This window comes from Arachis stenosperma, chromosome 9 (genome assembly GCF_014773155.1).
Source record: "Arachis stenosperma cultivar V10309 chromosome 9, arast.V10309.gnm1.PFL2, whole genome shotgun sequence".
Classification (NCBI taxonomy): Eukaryota; Viridiplantae; Streptophyta; class Magnoliopsida; order Fabales; family Fabaceae; genus Arachis; species Arachis stenosperma.
Genome location: NC_080385.1, coordinates 50,087,386 through 50,099,275, shown reverse-complemented (window position 1 = coordinate 50,099,275; position 11,890 = coordinate 50,087,386). Strand labels below are relative to the sequence as shown.

At 32.4% G+C, this 11,890-nt stretch overlaps 1 pseudogene; it reads left to right on the top strand.

The window, feature by feature from the left end:
• Positions 1–8,551: 8,551 nt before the first annotated feature.
• LOC130949497 (sterol 3-beta-glucosyltransferase UGT80A2-like) lies at positions 8,552–11,890 on the top strand (annotated as a pseudogene).

Genomic DNA, 11,890 nt, shown 5'->3' with positions numbered 1-11,890 from the left:
TTAGAGCCGCCCGCACACCCACCTACTTATCTAATATTAATGTCAAGATTTATTCGTCAAAACTGTCATCACAACAAATACAAGTTTTCCAACAACAAAGTATGGCATATCTATCAGTCCCTGTCAATCATATTAAATTAATTTTGCAAGATTTCAAAATCATAAATACTTTACCGTTTCTGGGTATACACTTCCGTTGCAACATGTGCCATTCGAGACTACATCCCAGCAGCTTTTACACGAATAAATCATCATTTTAGAAGAATCTCCAAGCTGTAAATATTTATTGACAAAATGAAACAATTGTAAATTAGACTCGGAATGGTTAAATTACCCAATAATTGCTAACAATAACATCAAGACCAAAGAAATCGTTTAAGTAATCGTTTAAGTAGCAATACTGATTCCTTTCTCTAGCACAATATCAACAATTCTCTTAATTTATTTTCACCATGACCACTCAAAAGAACTGTAATTAAAAGGGAATAACTTGATCTTGAGTTACCATTCTATTGCGTAAATGTTATTGCCTCATTTCACAAAAAAAAATTGAAAGATGTTTTTAACACCAGTATAAATCTCCATACTTAATCATTCTCACATCTTTCCTAAAAAAATTTATAAACATTAATTATTTGCTATAACTTCGCATATTCATAATATGTCTCTAAGCAGCATACAATCCATTGGATTGCTAAATCGTTCAACTAATCCGTTCATTTTACCAAAACATCAAGCCATAGAATACTATTTGCCGTCTTCCAAAATTTGGGTTAGAAGGAATGATAAAAATAATACCCTTCAGAGTTCATAGGTCATCCTTTCACAATACAAAAAAATTCTAATACAACCTCATCTGATTTAGTGTTCAAATCTATTAAAGAACATCCGTTAGACACAAATTAGTTTGGCGAAATAACCTTTTGTAATAAAAACTGCCTCAATCCGCTTAACGACACCACATCACCTCCAAAGACATTGATAAGTGGCATAATGGCATAACGGCATAACATGGTGGGCTACTGCAAAACACATTGACATTGTTATGCTATGCAATAATCAAATAGGAAGAACAACATTGTAAATATATAGTGTCAATATTCAATGGTTGTTGGTTCTCACAAAGCAGGAGGCCTCCATTTTGAAGCCTAAGATTCCAACTCTCCATTTAAGAAAATGTACATCAACAAATTCGTACAACAACAACAACTACTTGCACTTAAGGGATTAATAATAATTCATTCATAAGATAAATATTCAAGTTGCAAAAAGTTTGATTTTGTTATTTATATTTTAAACACATTATATAACACCAATAGAAGCTAGAATAGATAACTAAAATAGCTGAAATATCAAATAAAGTAAATAGTCTTCAGATTTTTTTTATTCTTTGATATATAACATTCCAGCGAATTGAGTCTTCAATTTTAGGTTACCTTCTGAGTTGAATTTTTAATTAGAAAAAAAAATTTTGTGACATGATTATTTTTTCCCGAAAAAATAACTTCAAATAACCGAGAGAGAGTGAATGAGGGCAAGTACAACACCTACAACCACTATTATATAATCCAAATTCTTTGGATTGGTCCATATTTTCCAAGTTATAAAAACGGCTAAAGAACAAATCAACAATGAATCATGTAACTCACAACCACAAGTGTAGGGTGATGCCAATTAAAGAGAGTAAATGAAATGAACAGTCCGACTATTACACGATGCAAGGATGTATGTCATCACCGATCGAGAGAGAAAGAGTATGAGATTCCATATACAAGTAGACGAGAAGGAAATGGATCTACCTCTACAAAATCAGCACAATTCTTATCGTCACCCAGAAAAGTTGTATCTTCAAGCAGTGAACTAGGTGGATTTGGTCCCATCTTCAGACTCCAACCCTCCAGATTCTGTTTAGTATTCATGGATAAAGACAAACCTTTAGTCATTTTATTAAAATTGGTGAAGTAAATTTTCTATAAAAAATACTCCATCATTACAATTGATCAAAAGCTATCATTCAAATTGGATGCAGTCAGTTTTAACTTGACTTCATAAATTCCTTGATTAATCATACAAAAAATGATTTTTGTATCTATATTTTCGAAAACTAAACTAAATTTTTTTTCGTAGAGTGGGAGTTTTTATCTTGCTTATTACAGAAAAAAACCAGCAAAAAACTCATCTTTCATGCATATATCATCTGTACCTACGATCGACACAGATTTGTACAAGTTCCTGCCATACCAGTCAACAAAAACTCCTGATTCTCACCCTTTGATGAGCTCCAACAACGAGCAAAAATAATGAAATCCAATAGAAGTTCAAAAAATGTAGAGACCACTATGCTAACTTTTGCAGGGGACGGTTTGGGTGCTCTAGGGTCTTCGTGAATGGTGAAGAAAGGTTAATTGGCTCTGACATGACACAAATTGTCTTTTCATTTTATTGTGATCTACCGGTTTAACCGGTTATTTTGGTTATTACATGTGTAGTAGATAGAAAATAAATTCACTTTACATGATATCATCAGAACTGTCTACCTGAAGCTAAACTTGATTTTCGTCCTATAAATATTCTCAACTAACAAAAGGATATATTTGATGAATATGGAGTTAGTTCTAAATATGATAGAATTTAATTTGGCTCAATAAAACCCATCTCTTATTGGTTGAATAAGTAGATATCAATCAATGTGCACAACTTTTTAAGAGAAAGCATAAAATCAGTCAATGTGCACAGTTTTCTCAGAAAAAGCATAAAATCGTGCACAACTTTTTATTCTAAATGTTTAAATTTTTAACATAAAATACTAAAATGTGTCAACACTTACTCATAAAAAGACACATTTTATTATAGAATTTTATAAATAATTAACATGTCTTCTCTGTCAACAGTAACCCCATAACTAATGTAGAATTAGATGCATAAGTTAAATATTAAAAACAATATACCAAATTTACAGAGAAGAAAACTCAAATAAGTTTATTATTTTGTAACTGAATATGTTACGACAAAATCTTCTTAAACCAACATTAAAGGATTTTTTTTTTGGTAAGTAATATTAAAGACATTGTCAATATAATATATATTAACTTTCAATAAAAATTTATTAAAAAAATTTCATTCAGACTGAGCCTTTATTTGGTAAAGCTTTTTGAAGAGGTGCTTAAAGGTACAAACACCTCATTTTATTTGTTTTTGGTAAATTAAAAAATCGAAATACTTGTACGTACTTGCAGTTGCAGCTTCTAAAAGTTAGGGTGCTTCCAAAAGAATCTGAGAGAGAACTTTTTAAAACTGACTTCTGCTTACCAATTCTTATTTATTTTCTTGCACATATTTCCTGGACATATTTCCTGCACATATTTCTGGCCATGATATTGCCATTGGAATCCTCATGTATTTCTAACTTCTCATCTTAACCTTCACAAACTCTAACACAATCTTCATTTATTTTTTATTTTTCAACCTAATCTTCACAAATACATCCCTATCACAAATACTTATATAAAACTTTAATGTTCAAAAATAAAGAGTTTATTTATTATGTTTATGTTTATTATGAATTTTTTATTTTAAAATATTATATAAAATTTTAAAGAATTTAAAGCAACAAATTATTTTTCGTTATAAATATGTATCTTCTAAATTTTTAAAAGTTGTTTTACAAAACACATTTGTGGTACTTATACTTATTAAACGTCATTTTTAATTTGATTTTACCAAACGCAACTGCTACAACTTTTAAAAACTTGTCTTTTAAAATACAGCTTTCATAAGTCACATTCGAAAAGTAAAAATTTTACCAAACAAAGCCTAAGCAATTATATAAAACAATCGTTGTTGGGAAAATATTAATTTTTAATTCGCATATAATAATATAAGTTTCGATCTTATTTCTTATTATTATATATGAGTTTAATTATTCTGTTGGTTCTTATAGTTTTGTACAATTTTTAATTAGGTCCCTATCCTTTTTTTTCTTTTAATTAGATTACTGCACTAACTTTTTTTTTTTAATTAGGTCCATCTTGACATCAATTGACTTAATTTTACAGGACCCAACTAAAAAAATAAGATGCACGGACCCAAATAAAAGAAAAAAAATGTGTAGGGACTCAGTTAAAAAAAAAAATTTCAGTCCAAAGACCCAATTAAAAGGAAAAGAAGGTATAAATACCTAATTAAAAATTTCGCAAAATTATAAAGATCAATAGAGTACTTAAACCTTAAATATATCAATGAACCGTTAAAATCCTTAGAGGAAGTGTCACTTTAAGCAGGAATTTCACATCTTGAAAGTGAAAACAAATCTGTTTTTGTTTTGAGCTGAAAATATAGGTAAAATCCTTTACCCATTATTATCAACTACATCTGTATATCAAAGGTCATATGCCACTTAAACAAATCACATATAATATAAGCTACTTATGAGTATCATAGAATATAAGTGACTAACTTGGATTTCAACAAGAGCAGACAACTTGATTGGTTTCAGTCTCCACTAAGCGGAAAAATCGATTGTTAACTCTGTCAATAAATCATACATTAATTAAGTTTGAGATCTGAAAATTGAAGATAATTGATATGATGATTAGGTGTAGATCGAGATATAAGATATAGGTTTGCTAACTCAGCCACAATAAAATGAATTTGTAACGGTATTAGTTAGATTATGATCATGCATTAATTACATGAAAAGATCCATGTTTGAGGATCAACTTTGGAAAGCATTGTCCATTAGCCATTGTCCAAAATGTTCACACTGGATGAGATCTAAAAGTATTTTTAGCTTCACGTGTATAAAATAACGAAAGATATTATAATCCTAGGAAAAGTAAGAGCTATCCTCTATACAAAAATAGGAAAAGAAGGAAAAGGAGGAAATGTTCTCTGTCAACAGCACAACAATGCTCCCCAGTTTCAACCAAATCAGAGATGAAAAGTAAATTCTAGATTGCAGTGCACAGTAAACTTATAACCTATATCCTTTTTCCAAGACATGCATGTTGCATTTGCCCCTACCCTGTCTTTTAATCCCTCTTTCTTCCCATACAAAATATTTCATTCATGTTTCAATGTTTCATTCAAGGATTCATTAACAAACTTCAGAATTTTTACACTTTCATTACATTATTAAACAAACTAACAAAGCTTGAAAACTATCAGTAGGGTCAATACCAGTTCAAAAAAAATAATAAAGGAAGAGTGAGATACACACACCATATATGATACATAGAGAAAAATAAGTTTCCCCAATTATATTAGATAATGGAAAACTAACAATTATAAGATTTAAACTGACATAAAGCATTATAATATTGCTTCAGCACCAAAATTAAATGAAGTTAAGAGATACATTCATAGTGAAAACAAAAATTTATATCAAGTTTTTTCCCCTTTTTTAGGAAATTTTCAATTGGAGGATGGAGATACCGAATGGATTTTTTAAGAATGTATTTTCAATGAAGCAGTGAATTTGCTTAAGGAGTAAACTTATTTTGTGAAAATTTAGGCATCAGCTATATTGAAGATAGGTTGTGTAGCATTTCATATTTTTTTTCCATTATCTGTTACCCAGTGTATGTAGGTCAGAGAAGAGTCAATATAGATACTGTTTAAGAAATACATGAAGATCCTAATCAAAGGCATGATTTCAATACATGTTATGAATAGGTGACGGATTTTTTTTTCTCAGGTGATAATTGCAAAATTTATAACAAGATTTACCTTGGACCAAAATCATTTGATGGCCATAGCTGAAGAAGACAAACAGTCTTAACTGATAATATGAAAGTGAACAATCGCAAAACAATCTCAATCAAAGGAACACTCACTGGGACTTGCAGATCTGAAATTCATATCCCAGTACAATGTTTATGCTGATGATTAGTGAATTTCTTCCTGAACTTTCGCTGCTGTGGATTAGAAAGAAAGAAGTTTTGATGAACTGTTGTTTATGCTTTTTTTTTTTTTTAACTTTGCTGTAATGAAAGCAACACATTGGTAGGTGAAAAGGGAGTTATTATGTTCATTAACATCTATTATCAAAAACGTTGGATACTGTGTTTCATTTAACGTATTCATATTTCAAAAATTGAAACATTTAAATTCAATCTTCTAATTTTACATACTATTTATATATATATTTTTATATGTATTAGCGGTGGGGACAAATTTTACCGTTAACGGTCACTTTTAGTATAATTTGTAGGTAATGGGTAAGTTTAAACCTTTTTTATAAACAATAGGTGCTGTTATGGGTTATATGTAATGAAAAAATATTGGGCCTAAAATTTTTATTAATGTGAGTCCAAAAAAAACTAATAATGGGCCACTAATAGAATAGGCTATAAAATGTTACAATAAATTTTTATATTTTTATATAACAAATGTTTTTGGTACTCATAGATTACATGTATAATAACATTCAAGATGTAACAAAAATATTTTACAATGAATTCAGAAATGCCCCGCGCGTAGCGCGGGCCTTCCACTAGTGAGTCTGAATGTGAATGAAGACATTATTTTTCGGTGTCAGTAGTATGCACTAGGGAGAGTGTTCTATCAAATCCATTTTGTGAAGAAAGACAATAAAAATATTAAATAATATAAATAATGGATATATTGGATAGTTATTCTAAGGTGTTTGTTACGGTACGATGATAAATTAATACATACCAATACGTTTAAGATATGGACAAATAACAATAAGATATATGGAATTTATTTTCCAGGTCAACATTTAATTTTTTCTTTTCTAAATATATAGTATATCACCACTTTTACTAAAACATCCTTGTAATTAAATAAAAATAAAAAATATTTATTTATTTAATTTTATAAAAAGACTTAAACATCATTTCTTTATATGATTAGACAAAAATATCCTTTGAATACCCCTATCTTAACAGCTTCTCCTCAAATCAAAAAAGGAAGTTGAAACAGAAACCCTAGCTTCTCCACCACCGCCGCAAAGGACTGCCGCCGTCCGTTGCTCTCAGGAACTACCATCGTTGTCTGGTCGTCCGTGCTTCTTCCTCCTTCAAAAATCGTAGCTTCTTCTTCCTCGAGCTCGGCGCGTCAGTTTCTGGTATTCATTTGCTCCATCGTGCTCCTGCCGCCGTCCGTCGGGCGCTCAGTCACCATTGTCTTCGTCTGGTCGTCACAAATTCTTCCAACCCACCACTGTCTTCTGAGTTGTGTTCGTCGCCTGGCCTCTGTCTCCGTCACGATTCTGCCCCCTCTTCTCAGACTGCTCAGAAGAAAAACCCATCTCCATTCCAGTTTCCTTCTTTCGAGTTCATAAAGCAGAAGCTCAACCAAGAAAAAAACTTTAGACTTCGACGGTCATATCTGACATTTGCCATTACCCCCCTTTTCCATGGTGTTCGATGTGATATGAGCAGTTTATCGTCGTGCTTCGTTTGCTTGGATCGGTCAAGACATTCTTGTAAGATTAACTTACTGCTTTCACCACCTTTTTTTACCATACCAATGTCTTCTACTGTTTATTATTTGGCCTGAGCTACCTAGCATATCTTAGTAAAACTATAAAATGTTCATGAACTAGAACAGAATCTGTTACTTCTCATATGAGTTTAATATGATACTCATTGCATTTAATTTGAGAATGTTTTTAGTCATTGAGATAGGATATAGCCACTACTAGTTTTTGTGTCCATGTTACTTGTAGTTTTAGGTTCATGTTGATGTTGTCTATTTTCTCTTATCATGTTTTATTTTTCATGATATTAGTTCTCTGTTAATATTTGATTCAAATAGAAATTGATAAAAGACTATTGGTTGCGTGAGGGAATCATTGTTAAGGTTATGAGCAAGGCCTTGGCAGAGAAGGGGTATGGAGTATTTCTTTAACAATGGAGTAATATGGAGAGATATGGAGAGATAAAAGACATATTTTTGGATGGTGCAAAAGAAGAAGGGGAGAAGGACATGGAGTATTTCTTTCACACTTGGTTCTCTCTCATTCACCAGCTTTAGCCCGCCACCATTATATTTTCTGATGCTGGTCCTGACACTAAGTGGGTTGGGAATGAACTTGGTCTTGGTGCCTCTACTTGTTGGTCTATTTACAACTCCACTCTCACTTCAATTGGTGGCATTTACAATGATCCTCGGTGGGTTACTTAAATTCCTACGCTTTAAGCTCTATGCTTTGTTATGCCTTTTCTCAGATTGTTCAATGTTTTCTTTGTTTCTAACAGATATGCGGCCGAGGGAGATCCGACTGGTCATGAGTGGGTACCTGCCCTCTGTGATGTCTCAATCAGACCTGGTTGGTTTTGGCATCCTTTAGAACTTCCAAAGTTTGCAATCAATCTGCCTGAAATATACTATAAGAATAATTGCTTTTATTCTTTTGCTAGAGGAATGTTGCTTTTACTAGAGGAATGTTGCTTCAGATCCTCAATTAGGTTTTACTAGAGGAATGTTGCTATTATTCTTTTGAATGCATGACCATATACAAGTAGCCATATCAAAAAATTTCTTCTCCTTGCTCATGCTTTCATATATTAATATGTTTATTTATATGCTTTCTTCAGATATGGTCAAGAATAAAGGCTTCTTGCCATCGGGCCGCTCAGAAATTCATAAATAAAGAAATCAGATAAAGGCTATTATCAACTCTTTGCTTCCAGCTTGCAACAGTGCTGATCCAGATACTCATGTTGCATTTAACGCAGATGCAATAATTGCCAACTCTCCAGCATACGGTTAGACTCTAAATTTTTTTTGTCCTTTTCCATTCATCATAATAACACAATCAATAACATAGACAACAAAGTCTCTTTCTATTGTAATGAGAATGTAATCAAACATTTTATCAAATGACAAGAGATTGTATAGTAACCAAAACTGGATTCAACAACAAACTTGTTGCCTGGTAAAATTTAAGGAATTTGATCATCTAAAGTGTAGAGGTACAATTTACAGATTAAAGTGCAGAACGTAATCTCAGTTCATTATAATGTGCTTGTATTGTATAAAAATCTAAGCTGCTTATCCATTATCGGCAATTCAGCACTTTAGGAAGTGCACGTGCATTTCATAGAATGCTATTCTTAAGTTTAAATTATTTTTTACAATATCACCTAAAGGTACAACTGTTTGAAGATTACATTTTCAAATAAATAAAAATGGTATATTGCTAATAGTTATATAGGAGAGATTAATTTGCAACCTGTTTCAGTGGCTTTGAGAATCAAATCATGGCAGAAAGAGAAGGAAAGGGAAATGCCTTTCACCATTGATGATTTGATGTCTTAGTTTTTACAAAGTCCATAATGAGTGAATCATATCTTAGATCTTGACAAGAATTTCCTCCTTTTGTGCAACTAAGAATGGAAAAGTCAATCACAAATTGCTAATAGCAAATTGAAAGAAATTCATCGACAGAGTATAGAAATGACTATAAAATTAACAAATAATGTGGCATTGTTTACATCCAATGTATGATGAAAAAGTATCTCACGTTCTTTTAATTTATGAAATTATGCAGGGCATACTCATGTTGCTGAGTTTCTAAAAGTTCCACTTCACATATTCTTTACAATGCCATGGACGTAAGTCTTGCTTGGTACACGGACTAATCCTGCACTTAGTCACCTGTATTTTTAACCGAATTATGTGCTATATTGCATCATTCACTGACTTAGGCATTAGGAAGGTTCTTAGTAAGGCTCATTTATTGATTTGTTGTTAGCATAAAGATTATATAAGCAACTAATATAGGTGTAAGGATCTTATTCTAATGATGTTTGACTATATTTTCAGGCCAACATATGAATTCCCTCATCCTCTTTCCCACGTTAAGCAACAAATGGCATACAGAGTAAGTTACATGGCCTCAGAGAGTTAATCAAACATAATCAATCTATTAGTTTCACTTGATATGACTAAGTTATCAGTTTTTTGTATGTCTTTCAGCTGTCATATCAAATAGTTGATTCTTTAATCTGGCTTGGAATACGAGATTTAATAAATGAATTTAGGAAGAAGAAGCTAAAGCTAAGGCCTATTACTTATCTAAGTGGATCTTATACGTCCCCTCCTAACATACCCTATGGTTATATATGGAGCCCTCATTTGGTTCCTAAACCAAAAGGTTAGATATGCATTTATATTTTATAGTGTCATCTCATCTTTCCATTTTTGGCACTCTCTAACTCTGAGCTGTTTCTTGACGATGTTACGATAGACTGTTTGTGTTTTGCTTCTTATTTTGCAGATTGGGGACCCAACATTGATGTTGTTGGATTTTGTTTCCTTGACCTTGCTTCAGATTATGAGCCACCAATATCATTATTAGAGTGGCTTGAAGAAGGCGAAAAGGAAGGCAAAAAACCTATATATATTGGATTTGGTAGCCTTGTGAGTTTCTTTGTGACTGTTCACTTGTTTGGGCTTTTGGATATGTGATTACACAGCAATAAATTTGTAGTTTTTTCCCCCGAGACTAGCAACCAGTAGACTCTAATTGGAGTTGTCAAGTCTGCCCATTATGGAGTGATATCCCAGCACTAATTATTTCAATAAGCAACACTCGAACTTGAGACCCTGCTTAAAGAGAATAAGTTCAACCAATAATTATTGGTGCATTCTTTTTTATCTGAACATAACCTTCTCAGGTAACATTGAAACCTGGTTGTAAGATGTTCTAAATGTTTCCAGGTGCATCATGGGGGTGCTGGAACAACTGCTATTGGTCTTAGAGCTGCAGTAATGTATCTTGTATTTGTGAATTTTGTAATCTAAGTGGTATATTCATCTTACAACAAGAACATCTCTGTTTTTGCAGTGCCCAACAACAATTGTACCATTCTTTGGGGACCAGCCATTTTGGGGAGAGCGAGTGCATGCCAGAGGAGTAGGCTGGGCACCAATTCCAGTGGATGAATTTACATTAGGCAGGCTGGTTGATGCTATAAACTATATGCTGAAGTCAGAGGTAATATATATATGCGATCAAAGTGGTTAGTATTTGTCTCATACCATATGTACCAGAAAAAGGAAAGTAGAGAAAGCTTTTAGATGTAAAGGGAACTAATCATCAGAGACAAAGCCAAGCATAAGATCCATTTATAATTTCCTCCTAAAATACAGCATGGAATCATACAGAAGAGAGTATAAATAAAACAAATGCAAGTTATGTTCACAATTCTGGCTTTTTATTAGCACTACATGTTTTACATCGTTCTTACATCTCACAGGTAAAAAGGAATGCCGAAGAACTTGCCGATGCCATGAAACATGAAGATGGGGTGGCAGGAGCAGTTGCAGCCTTCTATAAACATTATCATCCTTAAACACCTGATTCCGAGACCAAACATCAACCGGTAGCCACCGTGCCTAGACTTGGGTTCTCCTTCCTAGGATGCTTTAGTCTCTCTAGATCTAAATCCACAACTTCTAGATAGATATCAATCCTCGTTATTCTATATAGATATAAATCCTCGTACAGCTAACTGGCTCACTTAAATCACATGTTCACCCTTCAATCTATTCTAATGTAATGTGCCATTAAGAAATGTAAATCGTGTTTTTTTAATTCTGTGTAATCATCTCCATGGATATTTCTGAACGATCCATCAGGATCTAATTTACTTGTAAATGATAATCACTCTTTTCTCTTATTTAGCAGCAAATAGTGAATGTTCGTGCTCCTCATTTCATTGATCAATGCTACTTGTTTTACACCCACTGGTGGATAGAATGTAAATTCCATTTACTTTAGGCCCTATGTCTTATACTAAGAAATCAAGGTATATTAACTCAGATTCTTACAAATGTTATTTCAGATATCATTGTTCCAATCTCTGTTGACACTTATACTAGAAAAGCAGAGAGTATTTTGTGCATCCTCCTCTAA